Source organism: Hoplias malabaricus, chromosome 2, assembly GCF_029633855.1.
Source record: "Hoplias malabaricus isolate fHopMal1 chromosome 2, fHopMal1.hap1, whole genome shotgun sequence".
In the NCBI taxonomy this organism is placed as follows: Eukaryota; Metazoa; Chordata; class Actinopteri; order Characiformes; family Erythrinidae; genus Hoplias; species Hoplias malabaricus.
In genome coordinates, this window is record NC_089801.1 from 37,110,742 (window position 1) to 37,119,589 (window position 8,848).

Genomic DNA, 8,848 nt, shown 5'->3' on the forward strand with positions numbered 1-8,848 from the left:
TGTACTCAGTGGTAAAACACTGAAAGGTTTATAGCCCTGTGGTGTTTTTATGGTCCTAACAGTGAATCTGCCATATACCTGTTTTTCATGAACATTGGGCCTTGTAGGATCATTTTTTTGTCCACAGGGAACAGTTACCTGAGTGTGTTCCCCAAACTGAGCTGTAGAAGAGGAGTAGGACAGAGATTCCTGGATATTTATGTTATGTGGTTTTAGTTAATGATCAAACTTAGTCAAAAAACTATCAACAAATTTCAGGCCGTCAGGGCTACCTGCGTTACAAACATGAAATTGAACAAACCCCATCTTTGTCTCAGACTTTTCCAAGAACATTTCAATAAACGTGAGTAGCATCTTTGCCAGTGCTGTTGAATCTCGCCCACAAATGGTTCCTCTGTTGCCATTAAACCTGTCGTGGCAGTGGATGTGTATGAACAGTTCTTTAGCAGAAGATACAAGCTTTCGCTCCTGATCAATGACCTGAGATACCATTCTCTATTTTTCCAACAAGGTCCTGTGGGTGTGCTTCCTTTATGAGTTTTATTGGCCCCTGAAACCTTTCATCCATCTCGTGGACATGTAAGTGGACCCTGGGTTCTTTCCATACACTGTAAGTCTCCTGTCCTGCAGGTTGTTAATGAGCTGATCTGTAAAAGCCTCTCTTTGTTTTGCCGTCCCACAGACTTCTGGAAGTTCTACTCTGACTTTTTGCTTTGGATGTGTTTTCACATTCTCAACTCGCAACAGCTTCAACAGAATGTCGGCTAATTTCTTCTCTGTGTGTGAACTTACTTTTAAGGCATTCTGCTCCGAGGAGCAAACAGACACCAGCTTCACAGTCACTGAATCTTCACTTGGAAAATATTTACAGGGTTTTTCTCACTTCTCCACACAGTGAACACCGTCCTGAAGCTTTCATAGTAGTTAGCAAAAATGCTATAGTACTTTTCATTTTTATCAGTGTCACATGAGCCCATATTATTTAGATTTTCTATCTCTTTTTTAACCTGGTTCTGATTCCCTAAACCCAGATAGACATTTATCACCCCTCGTCCAACTGATATCTTGTCGTTTGTATTTTGAACCTCTTCTTCAAACTCTTTCTGGAACTGAAAGCCAAAATACGTTTGCAGATCGTCTGGGAACACCACAATAACAACAGCGTCATTTTTAAATGTCTGTAAAATTAACTCTGCTAAGTCTTTTACACCTTTCCTTTTATTGTCCCAAAGAAATTTTTGCACATAGTCATTGCTGACTTTTTCAATCTCAAGTTTTCCTCTAATGTAAAGTTTTTGAGTCCAGCTATTGCAACAAGGGTTTTTTGATCATTGTTCATGTACTTTGGATTAGCTGAACCTTTAGCATCATACCACATTTTCACCAGTCCAGCTATGTTAAGTTTAGGCAGTGTTTTATCATTTTTGCCATCAAGGATAAGTTGAATATGGACGGGGTCCTCAGCACCACAGGAGATGACGACCTGAGTGAGGGTCCAGTACACTGCAGCCTCACACCTTCATTGGAGAATTTTATATGGCGTAGTTAGATTCTGAAAGATATTAAAATAAGTTTTAAAAATGTTTAAAATAAATTACATTCCAACAATTGATTTTGAAAATCAGCCTCCAACACCTTGCTACAAAATGGCACAATATTATATTTTACAAGTGATTATTTGGTAACATTATTGTGGCTTTTCATTGTGGATTTTAAGATATTTTTCTCATTCAGAGGGATAAGAGCCTGACCTTGAAGTGGAAAAATCTGACCAGCAGCATTGCCAACATTTCCAGTAAGTGTACAAATTTTCCTATAAAGTCTTTGGTCGTATGCATTTTTTGGGAGTGGAAATGTTACACAGAATGTCAGTTTGTAATGTTTGTAGCAAGCCCTGTTCAGGATGCATTCCTGCCTTGCACCCAGCGATCCTGGGTAGGCCCTTACTCACCTCTACCCTGAACTGGATATGAGGTTACAGAACATGAATGAATGAATGAATCATAATTTTGTCATTTTCTTGTGAGAGTTTGTGATGATGATCAAGCTGAATCTATCATGAAAGTCAGTGAAATGACCTCAGTTGTTGTTGTGGTGCTTAAGCTGTATACTATTTCAGGGTTAGTGTAGCATGTCTACTACAGGTGTAGAATTAACTTTACTCACCTCTCCTCTGAGAGGACCTGAGTGAAAACAGCACACTCTCACAACAGAAGTTAATAAAGAGCCTAAAAGACAGTTTACATATTAAACTTATTAAAAAGACTGTATAATACACAATATGATATTAAAGTGCTGTAATTCTGATCATGAGAGTTCAGGACAGTTCAAATGATAATTCATTTTTAACACTCATGTAAACACACCAAATATAAGGAGAACATTTAAAATACATGTTTAAACTTTTGGTTTTATTATTCCATAAAAGTTCAAAACCAGTGTCTCCCTGTACATTTTCATAACCAAACTGATCAGCCACCAGACAAAAAGGCCACATGCTGCAAACCATAACTCAGCTCATTCACTGTGTTCTCTTCTGCTTCTGTCAGTTCAGTTTTTAGTTCTGTCTCCTTTTTTTTTTGTGGGAGTTGGTGGTGGATGGAGGATTATGTAAGTTTTGCAGAATAACATTTTTTAGTCATTGTCTTTCTTTACACCACAAGAGCATCTTCCATGCTTATGTTGGATGAATGAGTGAAGAGTTCGGCATATGTTACTTTACGCTGTAGCATTTAAAATGTTAAATCATCAACATGGTTAATATAAAATGTTGTCAGTGTCATTTTTTCAGCTGGCTAAGATCATTAAAACACAAGCTTGATGTAAGCCTAAGATTACTCAAATAAAGCTTGTTTTGTCTTTTGTTTACTGTTCCAGCTTAAGTTTGGTATCAAGCCGTTAGCATCTTTTGTTTTCTTCCTCTGTGCCACCACATGCCGTGGAACCAGGACTAAATGTGTAGAACTTGTGGGTGTTTTTTTTTTCATTAGAGAAGACATTTTTCTATCACATTCTACCACAGTGTTATTCTAGCTCTACCTGCTTTAGACGGAGTGTCCTGCCTCTCAATACCAGTCCATTCAGCATAAAATTTTGTTTTGATAGATTCTTATATTTATGCTTTTATTTTCCCAACTGCAGACGTTGCAGTCTGCTCCATCTGTGTGTTTTCTGTGGGTGTGTCCAGCACGACTAGAGGCAAGTACTTTTTTCTGCTGCTTTTTTTCACAAGCTCCGCAGGACAGCTGCTACACTCCAAAATACTCATTTTAAACTGAAACAGACAAAAGTGGATGTCATTTACAGGTGTGTATCATATATCTCTATGATCATAATTTTTTCTGTGGAGGGATTTTTGTACTGCAGACTAAAAGAGGCACAAGGCAAGGAGACACCTACACATGTTTATTTGTTCTTAAAAACCCACAAATGCTTGAAACAACAAAAAAAAAACAGTATATTATTATTATTATTACAGGCGAATAACTGCATGGGAGCTCAAATGACAGAAATAGCCCTGCTATTACATCAGCTATCAGGCTAACACTGACAAAGGTCATGGCTGCACATGAAATATCATGTAAACATAGTTTACATGGTGTGTGTTAAACTGTCCACAGGTGTGAGTGTGTGAGTGACTGAATGAACAAGCTAAATGTGGTTTTGGCGGCATGGTGGCGCAGCAGGTAGTCACAAAGCTCCAGGAATCTGGGATTGTCGGTACAAGCCCCCTCCAGGTGACTGTCTGTGAGCAGTGTGTTCTCCCTGTGAATGCGTGGGTTTCCTCTGGGTGATTTGGTTTCCTCCCACGGTCCAAAAACACACGTCGACAGGTGGATTGGCAACTCAAAAACGTTAATAGATGTGAGTGAGTATGTGAGTGTGTGTCGCCCTGTGAAGGACTGGTGCCCCCTCCAGGGTGTGTTCCTGCCTTGTGCCCAGTGATTCTGGGTAGGCTCTGGACCCACGGTGACCCTGAACTGGATGAGCAGTTTCAGACAATGAATGAATGAATAATTGCTGTTTTGTCAAAAATGTGACTGAAATTGTAAATGCGCTGAGAGATTCAGAAATCAGTGCATTTTTGTGGCATGTGCCCATTATGAGTGTCCCACAGTGTGTAGATAACAGGAAGCCTTCTGTTGGAATTAGGAATAAAGGGAACCCTTTGTATTATTGTTACGCTCCTCAAGGTGAAATAACTAGGGATAATGAGGAGTCAACACTTATATTGTAACCCGTGTAGGGTTAGCGCAAGGAAAAACACCGCAGCAATAAATGAGTATAAAGAAAACACCAGTTTACTTAGTTACGGGAGGACAGAAGTATGATCCAAAAACATATAGAAGTAAAAGACAAAACAAAGTAATACAAAATATACAAAGTCTCGATCAAACTATAGTGCTCCTCCACACCGAGCTCCTTCCCAATTGGCCTTTTTATGTTCCAAGACCCGCCTCCTCATACACATCAGTCACTACGGATTGGTGTAGTGCAGATTATAGCACCTCCTGATTGGTACACCCAGCACCTATAGTGAAGGATGGTAACAGAGAGACAAAGAAAAAAACAACAAAAAAAAACATACGTGCTATACATGCACGTAACAATTATAATTTAAACCTCAAAAGAAATGTACACACCTAGTACCATAAATACAACTGAAGTGATGATAATCCTTTTTCTCCATGAGTGCAGACCTGTGTAACCTGTTATGTTGCTGTTTAAGATTGTAAAGATTTAACACCGTCTGGTTTCTGAGTTATTAGATGAAATGGTTATGGATAAACAGCCTGATGAAGCATCCTTTTGTGTGTTAAAATAGAGAAGCACTCAATGAATTTAACTCAGTTGTTGAATTATTAAATTTTTTAATTATTTTTTTTTTTCTTTTTCCTTGTTGCAGCTAATGGTTTAACATTCATTTGTATTTTATTTTATTGTTGATTTATTGGATATTGTTTGTTGGGTTTATTGAAAAGGTGTAAAATTAGACCAAGTTACATAAATATCAATAAATAATATTTCATAATGCTGAACCTAATAGAAGTGAACTAAGTAAGAGTAACACTAACTAATCAAAATAATTAAACTAACTAAATAAATAAAACTGAACTCAAATCATTCTAAATTAAAACCTAAACCATAAACAACTAAAGTAACCTGCAGACCTTTTCTATTTAAACTTGAAAGATAAGGAATAACAAATAAATGTATAATTACCTAAACTAAACCTAGTGTATACATAATACTAACATTAGACAAAGGATCACAGAATATAAAAAATAGTAATAGAATTTCACAACTTGTATCCATTGTTGAATATTCATCTTGCATTTAATTTTAATTGAAGCCATACCTTGTGTTTTGTATGTTTAATAGTATATGTTTTCTTCTACTTTTTGTTGTTTCTGGTTCATACTGAAACACACACACACACACACACACACACACACACACACATACACACCCCTTAACGAGCCTAGACATACTGGTCTTTAGAGTGGCAAAATCCTATATTTCCTGTTTCTACTCAGCCTCATTGTTGCTGTATAGTAAACAGATCACCAGGTTACACAATACGAATGTTACATTCAGTTTGGGTTTTTGTGCTTCTAGTGAAAGGTGAAGCTGGCTTTGGTCTAAGACTCATTTGTTTTTCTTTTTGAAGTTCAAGTTAAAAATTATTCTCTACATCAATATTTTTCCTATCAGTCACATTGATGTTAAACTTTCCTTAGAAGTGCCTCCAAGTCTTCCAGGCTTTCTACAGTGACTGTGGTGTCGTCTGCATATTTTTCATTGTACCTGTGACAATAAAGATTATATACTATATGGAAGGTCACTGATATTCCGTCTGCAAATCTTGAATCCATGGGCATCTTCTCCTAGTTGTGTTTCTCTCCGTATAATTTCACTAGCCAGGTAAAGTTTATTCATTTATTTTAAGCAAAGGCAATTATCATCGAGAAATCCTGCATTCAGGCCCTATCAATGCCTCAGCCGGCCAAGTACAGGAGTCCAAAAAGAGATCATAACTAGTCTTTTTCACTCGCTGTGTGAGCAGAAACATCGCTCGGTGTGGTGCTTTCCAACTGGATATCTGTTAGTTAACTGAGTTTGTATATTAATGTTCTCTAAGTGTGTTGAGCTTCAAACATGTACTGGCAGCAATTCAAAAAGAGAAAAATATTACATTTAAATTTGGAAAATTACAGGGTCTGGCTGTTTGAAGTGAGTGAGGGAGTTATAAGTCAATTACATGAGCAAAAATAAACTGGATGTAGAAGCAGCTGCACATGAGTTTATGGTCAAAGTCAAAGTCATTCTTCATGTTAATCATTTTCACTGCGTATGAACTAAGTGCAGAATCAAACATAGCTCTTCCAGAAAAGGGTCATAGTCATGTTCAGGTCTGAGTGGCAGATAGAGACGTACAGCAGTCATGCAATAAAGCCTTCTTCATACTGCTGCAGCATACACTTCAGCTTAAACAAATAATTTTGCTGATCTTTTGAAGATGTTTTCACACTTCTGTCACAGCTGAACTACTTTAACACTGTGGTGAGAATTGCCCGACACCAAAGTCTAACTTGATGAAAAAAAACTGAAAATGATCCACCCTTAGTTCTCTATTCATCTCTCTCTCTCTCTCTCTCTCTCTCTCTCTCTCTCTCTCTCTCTCGCTGGTGGTTCTTCAAACATCTAGGAACACCTCTTTCAGGGTCTATAAAAGTCAGTGAGAAGTTGCTGAGACCTGAAGCACTGATCAGGGCTCTTCCAGGAGACAAGGCTGATCTGTGAGTTCTCCACGTCTCTCCAATCACCAACAACAGACTTAGAGCACATTCATCCAGGTGAGTAACAAGGCTTTCAAACGTAGCAGGTCCTTCACTTCTTAAACCCTTACAAACTGATGACAGCTGGCCAAATGTTTATTTTTTCTATAATCAATAACTACATATTGTGTTCCAAATGTAAAATTATGTGTAATATATAAGATAATTCTTTCACACACAGTCAGTGGTGGAGTAAAGACCTGATGCTTACTGGTGAATAATCAGGGCACAGGATTCCTTCAGCCTCCATATTCAATAAGAACTTTTCTCTTTCTCCAAAATCTGTTGGAGAGGAGAACTTGGGTCAAGAAAATACAGGCCAAAGAGCATTGTCCAGTCATTGTTAATCTGTGTCTCACTGATCTCCTCTCTTTCTCACTTCAGAGTCTCTGAGCCCTTACTGAGTGTGTCAGTTTTCTCAGACCTTGCCTTAATTAAAATCAGCCAAACAGATCTTAATAATCTGCACAAACTGAACAAGTAAGACCTCTCTCTCTCTCTCTCAGGATGAGGGTTGTTGTTCACCTGTTGTTCCTTTTGGCCATGGTTCCCAGCTCTGCCAAACGCTGTGAAAAGAAGTGGGACAAGGAAGAAGCTCACAATATCTTCTCTGCGAAGCACGTCCTCCCAAATAAGTTTGATTTGTCAGAAAAGAGCTGGAAAATGCATCTACTAAAAAAGATGCAGTACCTGGGTAAAGAAAGTCTCTGTGGAAGAGAACCAGTTCAGACTTTCTTTAAAAATACTGTTGAACTCAAAGTTCAGGAACTCTGTAATGGTAAAAGTTTTGAAGAAGGCAATGGGAACCTGTGCCACAGCGAGCACAAATTCACTCTTTACATGGTCGAAAGCAAGAGTCAGAAAAGTGATTGCAAAATAATTAAAATTGAGAAAGTTGAAATGTATGTAGTTGTGGGCTGTGGAAAAGTTCAAAACCAGTGTCTCCCTGTACATTTTCATAACCAAACTGATCAGCCACCAGACGAAAATGCCACACGCTGCAAACCATAACTCAGCTCATTCACTGTGTTCTCTTCTGCTTCTGTCAGTTCAGTTTTTGGTTCTGTCTCCTTTTTTTTTGTGGGAGTTGGTGGTGGATGGAGGGTTATAAGTTTTGCAGAATAACATTTTTAGTCATTGTCTTTCTTTACACCACAAGAGCATCTTCCATGCATTTCTGTTGGATGAATGAGTGAAGAGTTCTGCATATGTTACTTTACGCTGTAGCATTAAAAATGTTAATCATCAACATGGTTAATATAAAATGTTGTCAGTGTCATTTCTTCAGCTGGCTAAGATCATTAAAACACAAGCTTGATGTAAGCCTAAGATTACTCAAATAAAGCTTGTTTTGTCTTTTGTTTACTGTTCCAGCTTAAGTTTGGTATCAAGCCGTTAGCATCTTTTGTTTTCTTCCTCTGTGCCACCACATGCCGTGGAACCAGGACTAAATGTGTAGAACTTGTGGGTGTTTTTTTTTTCATTAGAGAATAAATTTTTCTATCACATTCTACCACAGTGTTATTCTAGCTCTGCCTGCTTTAGTGTCCTGCCTCTCAATACCAGTCCATTCAGCATCAAATTTTGTTCTGATAGATTCTTATATTTATGCTTTTATTTTCCCAACTGCAGACGTTGCAGTCTGCTCCATCTGTGTGTTTTCTGTGGGTGTGTTCAGCACGGCTAGAGGCAAGTACTTTTTTCTGCTGCTTTCGTTCACAAGCTCCGCAGGACAGCTGCTACACTCCAAAATACTCATTTTAAACTGAAACAGAAAAAAGTGGACGTCATTTACAGGTGTGTATCATATATCTCTATGATCATAACTTTTTCTGTGGAAGGATTATTGTACTGCAGACTAAAAGAGCAAAAGGCAAGGAGACACCTACACTTATGTTTATTCGTTCTTAAAAACCCACAAATGCTTAAAACAAAAAACAGCATATAATTATTATTAGCGAATAACTGCATGGGAGCTCAAATGACAGAAATAGCCCTGCTATTACATC

The 8,848-nt window shown here is 38.0% G+C and overlaps 1 long non-coding RNA gene across 1 annotated transcript; it reads left to right on the forward strand.

Moving 5' to 3' along the window:
• Positions 1 to 3,234: 3,234 nt before the first annotated feature.
• On the forward strand, positions 3,235 to 8,144 carry LOC136673289 (uncharacterized). The gene is made up of 3 exons (XR_010795917.1): positions 3,235 to 3,306; positions 6,710 to 6,857; positions 7,346 to 8,144. It is a non-coding gene; the product is annotated as an uncharacterized lncRNA (long non-coding RNA).
• The last annotated feature ends 704 nt before the right edge of the window (positions 8,145 to 8,848 follow it).